The sequence below is a fragment of the Montipora capricornis genome, chromosome 2, assembly GCF_036669925.1.
Source record: "Montipora capricornis isolate CH-2021 chromosome 2, ASM3666992v2, whole genome shotgun sequence".
NCBI lineage: Eukaryota > Metazoa > Cnidaria > Anthozoa > Scleractinia > Acroporidae > Montipora > Montipora capricornis.
This window is the reverse complement of record NC_090884.1, coordinates 64,392,170-64,406,966: the sequence shown is the minus strand read 5'-3', so window position 1 is coordinate 64,406,966 and position 14,797 is coordinate 64,392,170. Positions and strand designations below refer to the sequence as shown.

Genomic DNA, 14,797 nt, shown 5'->3' with positions numbered 1-14,797 from the left:
TCACACTCATCCCTTCGTGATTCATGCGATCAGTCGGTTTTTCAGGTGAAATTAACCGTGGAATTCACTAGTTAGGCAGCGAAAAAATGTTACATAATTAAGCAATATCCGGGAAAACCAAAAGGCGGACAGTTCCAAAGCCTTTTTTTTCACTAATCCTACAGCCAGTAAAAATAAAGTCGGGAGCTTCGCTTTTAGGCTTGGCTAAATCTATATTTTAAGCCATCTTGACCGTATTGATTTGTTTTGTTACGTGCCTATTAACCGCTAGATTTATGGCTGTAAAGTTAAGAGTACTGTTATTGTATTCATCTGTTTGAACTAGGGTGGGAAAGTACATTTCAAGGCATATTGTATATGTTGGATTAAGATTATCTCGTATTAGTTTGAACAAATTGAATGCAAACCTGCTATAAAAAGTATTATCTCGCTGTTTATTGAATCGATTGTTCTAAGCCTTTTTATTAATTTGATGTGGTGTGCTATTAAACGTGACTATGCCATCAGTTATTGTTCTAAATTCGTCATTGCTTTCCCCATCATTATCCATGATATATTTAAGAACATTTACACGGTTTTCATGCTGTGAGACATCGCTTTGTCCTAATTGCTCAAGGGTTACAGCATCAGTCGGCTGTGTTCCTTTCTTCAAATTGACGATTTTATTATTACCTGTATCAACATTATTTGTCATAGTGGTTGAACCATCGCGCTTTATATAATTGCTCAATAATTTGCTGAAATACCTTCATTTAATTGTTCTAAATTGACTCCATCAGAGTTATGAGACAGTTTTTGAGATTGACGAGTTTCTGGTTACTGAGGTTGAGATTACCTGAAATGGCTTCACTTCCATCTTTTTTCAAATAAGGGCTAAGATCAACGTTTACGGATGCTTGTGATACCTTCTGATCAACGTAACTTTTAGGAACCAATTCGTGGAGATCGCTAGGATTTCTATATGTTATGATTTTATTACCAGCCATGTTAATATCCTTGTTTTTATCCAAGTTTCTCTTCAGTTCATCGTTTACATATTCACAATTTACAGCAGACGTTTTATCTATTGAGTTTTCCACACCATAGACACTATTTTTATTCATCTGTATATCACCCTTCATGATACCTCCTGTCTCGTATAAATAATTGGATAACTCATTGCTCAGTTGAGTGAAATTGATGGCTTGATGCACCGTTCTTGCTTCTTTCACATTGTTGATATTATTCGGAATATTATCGTTTACCATGTCAAGATCGCCTGTCAAACCGCTTTTCAAAATATAATTATTCAGCTCTGTTTTATCAGCTTTTGGGGCTAATCCAGTCTGTAGTTGATGCCTTGTAATAGAATCGTTATTGTCAGTACGCTCCTTATTAGTGATTTTTTTTTTATTTCCCATATCAATTGGCTTTTTCACATCGTCAAATCTCATGTACCATTAACTGAAATATTGATATGGAATAGGATCGCTTTTACCATCTCTGGGGTTGGCTATGTCCTCGATATGGTTAAAATTCATCTTGAGGGGGGTTTGCATGCCACCATTGCTCCCATCGTTTTTCAAATAATCTGTTAAGTCCATATGAGGGCTACTTGAATCACCTCCATTTACTTTGGTATGTCCTGAACTACGTTGGTTAAATATTCCCATATATATATGATGTAGATATTTTATGGTAGATTTGACTTTATATCATTCCATAGAAGTTTCGTTTGATGATCTTCCTTGGTTTGTCAACATACAAGAGGGAATGTGGATTTTCGGTTGCTTTGGTATATTTCTCTTTGGTACTCCCAGTTCCCGAGATATCATATTTCGTTCATTAGAGCTTGGAAAATCGTAAACACAATCAAAGGTATCCTGTGGTAAGCTCGTGGAGTAAGTAAGATTCTGCGGGAGGTGATACAGCGAATTATCAAGTCTATAAAGTGGTTACAAATGCAGTGTAATACATTATATTGAACGTCTTTCATTGGTAGCCGAATAAGAAAATTCTTAACGACCATTTAACGCATGCATGAATGCGCTTGCCGAACTTGAGACGATCAGAAATCGATTACAAATTTTGCCTTGTTTACGCCTGACAGCCTGATTCCCCAACCATCCCGATAGCTCTCCGCGAGCTAAAAAATCACTACAATTCAATCGAATATCCTTTGGGAAACCATAATAGCTTTGACTTAAATAAATCACTGCGCACTTTTTTATGTCTTCCTTGGATGAAATAATCTATGATTGGCTTTAGGATGTTTTTTTTTGAAACAAAATCGTCGAAAATAACTAACTATACTTTGCTTATATAAAAAAGATAACTTCGGATAAGTTGAGATAGGTTGAGATGAATATTTTTATGTAAGTCTATTATATACATGCATGGATATAGAACAATTTAAGAGAATGTCCGATGCTAAAATAAAAGCTGGAAGAATGGTCAACCAAATACAGGATGAAATCAAACAATATAAACACGGCAAACAAGATATGCAAATTGGTTTGACAGAGACTTTTAAACCAACAATCAAAGCCAAGGAAGAGGTAAAGGAGACTCGACAACAAGCAAGATAAGCTAATTGAACAGCTACAGAAAAACCAACAAGCGTTGACTTCAGAGTTGGAAGATATTGCGATGTTGACTTATCTTCCTGATAAACCAACAAGGGAATCGGCCAAACTGCCGATTGGGAAAAACCGGATATATTAATAAAAATGACTGAAGATGATGAAAAAGAATTTCAAAAAGCAGATAAATGTCACATCTGTAACAAAAAAATTGTTGAAAAAAAAAACACTAGGGTAAGAGACCATTGTCATATTGCTGGAAAATACAGAGGTTCTGTTCATCAAGATTGTAATCTTAATTTTCAACTTACGGATAAAATGCCAGTGATATTTCATAATCGTTTAGGATACGACAGTCACTTTATAATGCAACAAATAGGTCAAATAGCTCAACATCAGACTTACACTAACAAGAAAGGGGAAGAATGTCAAATGAATATTGATGCTATCCCTAATAATATGGAAAAGTATATGCCATTTATGCTTGGGATTAATCTAAACTTCATTGACAGCTTTTAATTTATGAGTTCAAGTCTCGATAAACTAAAATCTACCTAATCAAGCATTCAAATACACGAAAGAAGCATTCCAAAATCAACATTTCCAGCTTATGAAACAAAAACGAATATACCCATATGATTATATGGATTCGTTTGATAAATTTAATGAAATAGAACTACCAAAACAAAAATACTTTTTACAGCATTTTGAATGGTGAGAATATAACAGATGTGGTTTATCAGCATGCTCAAAATGTATGGAATACTTTCAACTTAAAATCGATGGGTCAACATCACGACTTGTATCTCAAATCTGACATCCTGTTGTTGGCTGATGTTTTTGAAAAATTCCGGAAAACATGTTTGCACTATTACAAGCTAGATCCATGCTATTATTGTACAAGCCCTGATTTGAGTTGGGATGCTATGTTAAAGATGACTGATATCAAATTAGATTTAATGACTGACATTGACATGTTCCTATTCATCAGTTGAAAAAGGGCTGCATGGGGGTATATCATACATAGCCAACCGATATTCAAAAGCAAACAATATATACACAAAAACATACGATAACAAGGCGCCCTCAAAGTATATCATGTATTTAGCCGCTAATAATCTGTATCTCCGGGATGGGCTATGAGTCAGTATTTACCTGGTAATTTCAGATGGATGACAGAAAAACAGATAGATAAGTTGGACTTAGCTAAATACGCAATCGACAGCACTAAACGATTAATTCTGGGGGGCGATTTTGAAAACCCAAAAAAATTTACATGATCTTCATAATGATTATCCTCTTGGCCCAGAAAAGATCAAAGTCACCAGAGATATGTTGTCATCATATTGCCAAGAAAAAGCTGAGAAATATAATATATTATCGGGATTGATACATAAACTTATGCCCACCTTGAAAACCAAAGAAAAGTATGTTCTTCACTATAAAAACCTTCAGTTATACATTGATCTAGGACTGAAAGTCACCAAAGTCCACAGAGCACTAGAGTTTGATCAGTCTCCGTGGCTGAAGCAGTATATTGACTTCAACACACAAAAAAGAACTAATGCCAAAAATGCTTTTGAAAAAGACTTCTTTAACTTATGAATAACTCCGTCTTCGGAAAGACAACGGAAAATATTCGGAAGCGAGTTGACGTTAGACTTGTAACTGATGAGAAAAAAAAACTATTCAATAATGACATGGAAACCAACTTATGTTAGTAGTAAAATATTTAATGAAAATCTAGTAGCAGTACATGAGATTAAAGAAACACTTACTCTAAACAGACCAGCATATGTGGGTATGTGTATTTTAGATTTAAGGAAAACTTTAATGTATAATTTCCACTATAATTATATCAAAAAAAAAAAAAAAACAATAATAAAGCAGAATTATTATTCACAGACACAGACTCGTTGACTTATGAAATTGAAACTGATGATTTCTTTCAAGACTTTTGGAATGATAAAAAAAAAATCGACTACAGTGAATATCCAGAAGGTAGTCCATATCTTAATAAAACAAATAAAAAGGTGATTGGTAAATTCAAAGATGAAGCCGCTAGCATCCCCATAGTTGAATTCGTTGGACTTAGATCTAAAATGTATTCAAGACTTATATCAAAGACAATGATAAAGGTAGTAAAACAGCTAAAGGCATCAATCAGATTGTTAAAAAAAATATCAAACATGAAGACTATAAAGAAGTATTATATAATAACAAACAAATATATAACACCATGAAAACCATTAGAAGCAACAAGCATCACTTTGGAAGCTATGAGTTAAAGAAAGTGTCATTGTCTTGCTTTGATGACAAGCATTACATCCATGAAAATGGGATAGATAGTTTGCTTACGGTAACTACAAAATCTAAACAATTACTAAACTTAAAAGTTCAGTTCGTCGCTTCCAAACCCAAAACCAATTTGAAAAAAGTAATTCATTTAAGAAACAATTTTGGCAAAAAAAAAAAAAAAAGAAAGTTGTGATTGGTTAAAAATTACGGGAAAGTCCCTTGATGTCACGCTATCGTGATTCTTTCCGGTTCCATTTGATCATGCGAATATTTAAACGCATTTCAAGTTTGCTGAAAAACTTTACTCATAAATTTACTCATATTCTTTTTCGCTTTGAGATTCTAAAAACAGATTTTGTATAAAATATTTGTATCTATTTAATGCATCTAGTTTTTGGGACAATGGTTGATAAAATATTTGTATCTATTTTTTGTGTTCAAATTTGTATTTTAGATTTGTGACAACAGTTGAATTTGTGCGACCAAGGTTCTTTTTCAGAAAACACAACTCCAAGTCAGTCACCTTAATTTTTTGTCCAGATCTGTAAACAGATTTTGTATAAAATATTTAAAAAATTATGGCAATTGTTTTTCATATTTTGTATATTAAATTATTTGCATCTAGTTTTTGTATCTATTTTTGGATCTTGTTTTTGATTTCAGATTTGTAACCACCCCCAGAGAATCCAGAGATTTTATGTTTTTCCATCCCCTGCTCGAGCTTCGCTTTGCGCTGCCGAAAAACATAATCTCTTTTTATTGTATCCATTATTATAAACCACTCTCCCAGAGTCCAGAGATTTTATGTTTTTCCATCCCCTGCTCGAGATTCGCTCTACGCTGTCAAAAAAACATAATCTCTTTTATTTTGATAAAATTTGTATCTTTTTTTGGGGACATGGTTGTATGAAGCATATTTTTTAAAACTTAGTGAAATCCGCTTACGCGGCTTTTACTAACTTTTAAAAAATATCCACAGGCTATTACCAGATTTTGAAAACAGATTTTGTGAACAGATTTTAAAAAATGGTCTCGTACACCCAAGTCCTATACTACTACCACATGAGACAAGTCCCCTTGGTGGTGAAAAAAAGGGAGGGAAACACGAGATCGAGAAAAAATATGCACAACGCTTACACACCAAGATTGTAAGAGAGATACAGGAAACGACAGTAAAAAAAAAAAATGGCATTTGACCCGCAGCCTTATAGAATGCAAATTCTTGAAGCACAAAATACTTCAATTCATATTTTACCATTTAAAGTTTTCTTTGGGTAATGCTACTAACACTTCCTCACTCCTGAGTTTTATGCCTCTAAATAAAGCCACCAGTTGTTTTTTTCTCCCACAATGTTGATGGTAGGAGCGAAGTTGTAACAAGGGCCAGCAAAACTCTTGGTGGTAACTCATAATGGCTAGGCTTATTTGGTATTTGATTTTAGCTATCAATTTTTTTTTATAAAAGCAAACCGCCACACAGGCCGTAAAGTTACTAGATTACCTCATCTGAAACGTTCTGGCGTTGTGCTGACGCATCCACCATTGTTACTTCTCGGTACAAAGCTAGCAAAAATAGAACGTCTTTGTAAACACCTTCGTCTTCAATCTCCTGCAATCGCAAGAAAAATAATATGAAAATAAATGTCTGATCAATCTAATTCTCCAAACAACAAACTCCAGATAAGAAAGAATGACAGAATTTACAGAACAGAACTAGACCATCAAATTATTGAGCTCATTGATATAAGCTACGGGTAGGCTTTTTAGAACCTAATTTTTTTTCTATAATATGTTTGGAAACAGAAACCGTGGTTAACATTGATAAGCTCTTGACGATTCTTACAGTTATGGCAGCAGCAATATTCTTAACGTCCCCACTGATTACACATTTTTCCATTTCTTCGCGAATCTGCGAATACAGTTTCTCGTGAACAACAAATCTGTCCAGGATGACATCTCCCTTCTGGAAATAATAATAATTGCAGTTTTGATAGCAAAGCAATAAAAATACCAGTTAACAACATGAGATGGACTGGTTTGTACGCGTAGAAAGGAACTACTATTCTGGGGTTGCTTTGAAAAGGTACGTATGAAAAAAAGGCCCCAGGAAAATCATTTTGACATAACATTAAACAGTAGCTGATCACAGCATTTCGATACGTGGCCTTCTTCATTTTACCCGCCCCACCATGCCCTCAATCTCCAATGTTGTATTTAGAGGCTAAAATTCACTTCGCCTGATCTAAAATGGGCATTAGAGGTCATTTAAGATTCAAGAACGGCAACCTCAACTTGCGAAATTTTACACGCGAATGTCAACAAATCCAACATAACGAGTGCTTCTTTGCATAGAAGGTAAGAAAGGAAACTGCTTTCACGAAAACACGTGAGCCCACCAAATTGACCCGCTCCCAACTTTGCGGCTTCATTGCTTATTTGGTAGAGCATTGCACCGGCATTGCATAGGTCATGGGTTCCAATCTCCTGAAATTTTCAGGGGTCTGTAGGAAACATATGCTTAAATTGTCCTGATAAGTGCGTGGATCATTTCTCTCTTTCGTCTATAGCCCCCACTTTAAACACATATACTTCGTTAAAAGGAAACTTTGTAACTAACTTAAAAGTAAATAAAATCATGTTCAATTCCGAACTTAAGATCCGAATTTTAAAAGCTACACATTCTGATCACCCTGATGTTAAGAATCTTTACTTATGTTCGTAATGACGAACTCATCGTCAAATTGAAAAACCAGCCACTCAGCGTCTGCACTAATGTCCAGGAATGCATGTTGAAAATGCTATCGTTAGGCGTCCTCGGCAATTGGTGTCCTGAGACCTATTTCATTCCTTACCTGCTTGTCACAGCCGACCTTGAGCCAACGTCATTTCGAGCACATCCTCATCGGGGATGGCTTGAACAAGTAAACTTACACCTCTCTTCTTTAGACTTTTTCCAACTTTGTCATGTCTTTAGATAAATGTGGACCTCATGGGCGGTATATTTTAGTACAGGGACAACAACGGATTTATATAAAATCTACAGACGGGCCCAACGTTCTGTAGATCAGATACTAGGGAGCTTAAGCACGCGCGTTTTTGAGACGCGGACGGGAACCGGAAGAGAACATTTTGCGTGCCAGGATAGTGGTGTTTCACAGATTTTTATACTGATCATCTTTAATGGCGAAATGTTACTTAGCAATGTAAATGTGGTTGTGTGAAGACAAGTGAAAAGGGAAAACAGCTCACTTCCGGTTGCCATCGGGTCTCAAAAACGCGCGTGCTTAAGGTGACTACTGAAAGCCCACAGTATTTTATTGGTTATGTTCATCTTGGCAATTGCGTTAACGTGCTTACTTCATGATAAATACGAGGACATGCATATGAGAGCTCACAACTCTTTAGCGTGTCTGTGACTTAAACACGTTCTTCACATTTTTCTGGTTAACACGCAGTTGCTAATGCAAAGCTATCGTAAGTCTGCCAAATGATTGATATCTGAATGCAACAGCTGCAGTATTATTTTAGACTTCAAACTCTTAGGCGAATATTGTTTTTACAACTTTCTTGCTGACTTATTATTCATATAAATCGTAACCAATTTCGGCGGGAGATTCACGTAACCTTACCCCGAATTTCTCTCGTTGTCAATGGCATCGCCATTGTCGTATCGTAACGTTCCAAATGAAGACGTGATTGGAATGAGTAGCACTCGGGGTAAGGAAATTAATATTTGCGACAGTACCTCATTTTTTGGGACTATTGTATAGCTAGGTCTTACCCGTTGACTAGCCTCACGTGGTATAACCCCCTCTAGCTCCTGAAACCTTGCAAGGGTCCTGACGCAATCGAACCCATACCGGCTAACAAGCTGATTCAGAAGAAACAACTGCGGAGTCGTGCTAGCACTTTCCAAGAAAAGTCGTTTCACATGTTCCAGGAGAGAATTAAATTCTTCCTGAACATCAGGTTCGCCAGAAAAGCTTGAGTCTCCTTCAATGAAGAACTTGTAAAGGTAGTTGGCCACCAGAGTTAACCCGTAGCGTCCTTTTGCAACACTATCCAGGATATTTGCGTTCATACGAAAAGACTCGTTAGTGCACGACGCAGCAGTTTTAAAGGCAGTGAGTGCTGCTTTGCAAAACGTTTGGGTTTGTTTCAGTCTGAGCGTTAAGGTAAAATCAAACATTTTCATTTGAAAACGACTGATGTGATTGTCCTGAAAATAAATATAACAAAAGACGAATTATGCCTCAGCCCTAAGAACGATCCATTTCGATTACAATCGTTAATACAGTTACCTCCATACATTGAACGCAAAGGAAACAAACTTCTTTAATATGATGAGGCTTTGGCTGTAAATTCCGAGCTTCTCTCAAGCAAACGTCTAAATGCGCTTTTACAGACTTTTGCCTAAGAAAAAAAATGAAACAAAGCAATATATAAACCACTTTTCGTTAATCTCTAATTTACTTTGCTCCCTCAGAATCACTTCTCCTTCTAAAAAACTTTGTCAAAGCATGCAATATCACACGGGATGGAAGTGTGGGGGTCTTACCGTCATTCACTTCTACCAAGAGAAATTAGAGGAGGTAAGAGAGTGCATCCTCCATACAAGCTCTGTTTCAGGGGTTATTCTTCTAAGGTTATTTTTGGCTCACTTCTAAGTCTCAGAAGTCCCACGTGGGTAGGTTAATAGCCAATCGCATACAGAGATCAACGCACACGCGTGGAGGGGCAATGCGCTAGACCACGCATTGGGCGAAATAAAATGGCAGGCGAAGTCAGGATCCTTTTTGTTTGTGAAGAAGAATTCAAGTCTCTCTCCGTCACAAACGTATGTGGCAAATGGCTGAAGAAAAGGAATCGTCCCACTTGACTTTGCTTGAAAGAGTCACCGAAAAGTTTAACAACGTTGCGAGCGGTGAGGAGGAAGCGTGTGACAACCTATCTTTAGAGTAAAGTTTTTTTCGAGAGCCAGAATCCAAAGCAGCGTCAATGGCCGACTTTGGACTCGAAATCTAATCCGCAAAGCGTCGAAAGTTAATCGAAAAATATCACGCATTACCCAAGAGGAAATAGAGGACTTGACTGGCATGGTGGAGGAATGAAGGCCTGTGAGTGGTATAAAACTCAAAGATCAGTTAGGGCCCGTTTAAACGGTTTCAACATCTGCTTCAACATGCATTCAACACTTTGTTGAATCTAATGTTCGGTGCAAAGCGTGTTGAATCAAATGTAAACCGATTTAAACTCTCATTCAACATCGGTTCAACTTTTCTTTTGTTCTCGAAAATGTTCAATGGTGTTGAAGCCGTTTGAACGCTATGTTCAACTATTGTAAAACACATGCATGCTCACATCAGGCCGCAAATCAACAAATCAATTTGGCGGTACGTAGTTTAACTGAGAGTCTGGTTTCTAGTTCTTAGGTTTCTGGTTTCTGGTTCTTGCTCATAGGTGAAAGTATGTAGACGGCATTACCGTTTCCGAAGCAGCCGCAAAAGGGACGATAAGTGACATGCATTTAGCCCTTGACGCAATACACTCTCAGTCTGAGGATCTTAAGTTCTCATTAAACGAATATAAGTGCAAAGAAATGAGAAAACAGTTTTCAAAAATCAAAACTCAGTGTTGTCCCCTGACTATTAACAACAAAGAACTTGAACTTGTCAGAAATGTGAAAATTTAGGGTATCATTATTAGTAATGACCTAAAATGGAACCACCATATGTGCCAACGTTTCTACAGCTGGCATGATTATTTTTACTGTACGTGCATCCGCAGTGTGATCAAGTATGCATCGCCAGCTTTTCATTATTCATTACCCACGTACCTAAGCGACGACATCGAACGGATTCAAAAACGCGCGCTCTCAATAATCCTTTGTCCTGTACTATCCTATGATAACAGACTTGCCGCTTCCAGTTTACCATCTCTCGCCATCCGAAGACAAGTCTCATGTGGAAAACTTTTTAAGAACATAGTTGAAGAACCTAATCATAAACTGTACTATCTGCTACCTGCGTTGAATGCGAACAACAGATACTCCTTCAGAAGCAAACGTCCTTTCTAAGAAGCTCTTTATAAGGCGGATCGTTTCAGGAAATCATTTATCCCATTGTCTATTTGTAATTTGTAGTATTTTATACATTCATCTATATTTCATATATATTTCATTCATATCTAGTTTTATCTCATAGTTATAAGCCAATGTAATTCACTGCAAGTTTGGTGTCAATAAATTTTCTTATTATTATTATTATTATCATCTTTGTTGCTCGCAATCAAATTTCGCGAAAGTGTTGGTTCTGCCGAAACCGTTTGAACGGCCTCCGCAGAATTTTTGCGTCCAACATTTGCCCAACATCCGTTCAACTTTTGTTGAACGAATGTTGGTCAAATATTGAAATCGTTTAAATAGGGCATTTAACCTCTTCGATAAATCTGGGATATCCCCCAAGGGAAGCGCTAAGGAAAGCTTTGTTGGCAAACGAGGAAGTGTTTGATGAATTCATCGAAAAAATAATCAACAGCATTCGCCAAGTGTTTTCGACAAGAATGACTGCAGCAGCAGACAAAAAAGCAGCCCTTGCTCATTCATGGTCACGATGTCACAATCACTTGTGCAGACGAAAATGCAGTGTTGTCTTGCATGAACGAGGCTATCGATGATATCACACATTGCTTTAGGCGCGATAATGCACTGAATCTTCCCAGCTGCGAAACTAGCAAGGAGGGGCTCCCTAATGAAGATCGGGTGATTTTACATCGTTTTGGTGGAGCAGCGTCAAAACCCTATTAGAGGAAAGAAAGGGACAATGAAAGTTACAGACAAACACAAACGAGAATTGTTACTTGCTGTGAAAATGGGTGACAAATGCAATCTTCCAGCAGAGATCCGATATCATTTGGATGAGGGAGGCCTCAATTTTCTGAAAGAGGAATTTTTACAGTTTGTGGAAATGACAGGCAGGTGCACACGTAAGTTTGACTGTTGAAATGACATTCCGTAGAAGTCCTTCTCGCTTCCTTAACTTTAGAAAGAAAGAAAACACTACATTGCTGTCTTCTTTTACTACTGCTCAGGGCGCTGTTGGCGTTAGCACTGAATCTCAAGCCGCGTAGACAGTGTTTGAACAAGGGAAAAGTGTCTCTTCAGACGTTGAAAGAGAAAGACTTACAAAAAAGAAAAAAAAAGTGGCTGACGTTGATCAACTTAGGTTTGAGGAATAAAATTAAGGGCCTTGTCGCTAGATCCAAGAGGAGGAAGAAATGAAAACCAGCTACTTGTGCTTCTTTTAATTTTCAGCTCGGACTCTTGTACATCATTCTCAACAGTACATTGCAGTTTGTTTTAAAGTGCCCCTAACCTCAAATATTTTTCTTTACTCAGCTAATCTTTCCACCTTCAGCAAACATATTTTACGATTCTCCGCTTCAATTTTCCATTTTTGAGTGCAAAAAAGCTTCAAACTGTGTTGCATTTACATTTTCAAAATATTTTTTTACATAGCAAAGCAGTTTGGGACGTGAAATACAGAGTAGACGTATGCCTCTTTCAGCTCGGTCGTGGGTAAGAAATTACGGCTATTTTTGCTGGATTAGTAATTTTTTGGCACACAAAAAGAGAAATTTCAAGGGAAAATGGTAAAATATGCTTGTTGAAGGTGGAAATATTAAGCTGAGTAAAGATAAATATTTGAGGTTGGAAGCACTTTAACGAGATCCTGGTAACCATACCAACACGCCAGTTGCAAGATTTTTCTTGGACTCAAAATGTACATGTAGTGTAATGCAAGTCATTTAGTACAATGTTTTTAGTGTAATTTTCAGCAGTGAGTGATATTAACAGAATTTGTTGGTATATTTACAATAAAAGATCACTTAGTGAACATAACATTTTCAAACAGCTGAGGTCTGAAAATATTTTTCCTTTGTTTATCATTGTTGCTTGTTATTTTGTACTTGCAGGAAAAAAAAACTTAATCTCAGGAACTACACAACAACACTGCTATGGTCGTTAGATGTTTTTAAGCTCTAACACATCAAATGATGTGAATGTGCCAAGTTTTGTAAATCTGAGTGCTGGGTTAGGGTTGTTCTCATATAAAATGGCTGCTTCATTTGGTGCCATATTTACCACAAGATAGGGTGGTTGTATTGTACTAATCATGGAGTTACTGTTTATTCATATTGCTGCTACAAACATCAGCGGTAATGGAGAAATTCTGATATATTTGGCATTATTTCCAAGTTCAAGTACTCAACAGTTTTCACCCTTTTCATGTTGTTGAATTTGCAACTGCAGGACTCGAAATTAACGGTAACCCGTTAACCAATGGATAAAGATTTTCAACCTTTGGTTACTAGACGTGCACCCAACTAACCCAACATGGTTAGGAGAATTTGTTTTACGTATTTGAATAATGTTAAAGAAAAGACCTTTTGGCAAATAACTGTTAATTTTTAGGAAAGGCTGATGTGTTATTTTCCTGCATTGCTCTTTGTCTCAAACAATTTGTTCTCGCCATCTCCACGATCAATAATAATAATAATGGAAACTTTATTTGTCTTCGAATACAGTTGTAAATCTCTCTACATATAGGCAATTAACAACTGGCTGCTTGAAATTGAGTGATATACTTGTATACTGTATTTACAAATGAATAAGAAGATATATATATAAGATATATATATATATATATATATATATATATATATATATTACAGTTTTATTAAGTCTGGGCTATCCCAAGTCTTATTTCTACGACAGAATATAAAATATGTTGCTCTAATGGCGAGACTTATCATTTTTTTGATTATATAGTGTTGTTGCGTTTTGTCAATGCCAATGTCATTCATCATTTCTAAAAACGTAGAGCATTCGTTGGAGAGAACACCAAGGGAGCTCATGGAAAGGTTTACAAATTTGACAGATCTGTAGTTACTTCTCATGTCTTTGACCACGTTCATGTATTTTTCTTTTTTGCGTTCTACATTGTTTTTAAGGTTAGATTCAAAACCAACCGTTAGTTCTAGAATATATAGGCACTTGGACTGTATTAGGAAAAGAAGATCTGGACGATAATTTTCACCAGTTATAATTGAAGGACTCGGAAAGCCATTGACATCAGCATAGAGTGAAGAGCGATCATTAATTACAGGTTGAAGTGAATTGGCAATGAAGTTGAGAATTGAGTCGTGTCTCCAGGTGAAGCGATCAAGGTAATGTTGACAACCAGCGACAATGTGGAGGAGTGACTCAGGGTTAAGGCAAAAGGAGCAATCAGGACTTTGTGATAATCCCCATCTTGTCATATTCGTACGTGTAGGAAGGGAGTTGTTGATGTAGCGAATGGTAAAATTGTAGATGTTCTTGGGTAAATGAGACTGGGCAGACGACCAAATAGAGTTAACAGATGACAATGAGTGCTTGATAACATTTGCAAAAAAGAAACCTTGAGATGTTAAGTGGTGTTGCAGTTTGTCTTCTTGATTCGAACGGAAGTCTTTAAGAACTTCCTTGGTGGATTTGAACACATCGTATTGAATATTGGTGTGACTGCTTGACGACTTCCAGAGATCTTTTAGAGAATCATTCCGTGACTCTTTTAAGGAATTGCGGAGAACTGTTTTGCACTGAATGAATTTAACTGAAGGAGGACAAATATTAAGGCCAAATTTATTGCGTTCTAGAAAAACATTACTCAGTGTACCAGATATCGGGATTTCAAGCCATTTTCGAATATAGCCGTTCACTATAGAATCAAGATTTGCTATTATCCAGGTTTTTGATATGTCAGCTACAGTAAAATGCCAGGACAGTTTAGATAGCACATAGTGGCTGTACAGCAGAAGTTTGAATTTGGGATGCAGTGGTTTCTCATCAATGTCACACATCAAGTCTTGTACAAGAGAGGACAATTCTGACATGT

At 36.6% G+C, this 14,797-nt stretch overlaps 1 protein-coding gene across 1 annotated transcript in view; it reads right to left on the bottom strand.

The window, feature by feature from the left end:
• Positions 1 to 14,444, bottom strand: part of LOC138031474 (TNF receptor-associated factor 2-like) — a 527,459-nt gene extending 513,015 nt beyond the window's left edge. Inside the window, exon 1 of the mRNA XM_068879165.1 lies at positions 13,591 to 14,444. The gene's annotated coding sequence lies outside the window, so the exon portion shown is untranslated. The remainder of the gene's footprint in view (positions 1 to 13,590) is intronic.
• Positions 14,445 to 14,797: the final 353 nt, after the last annotated feature.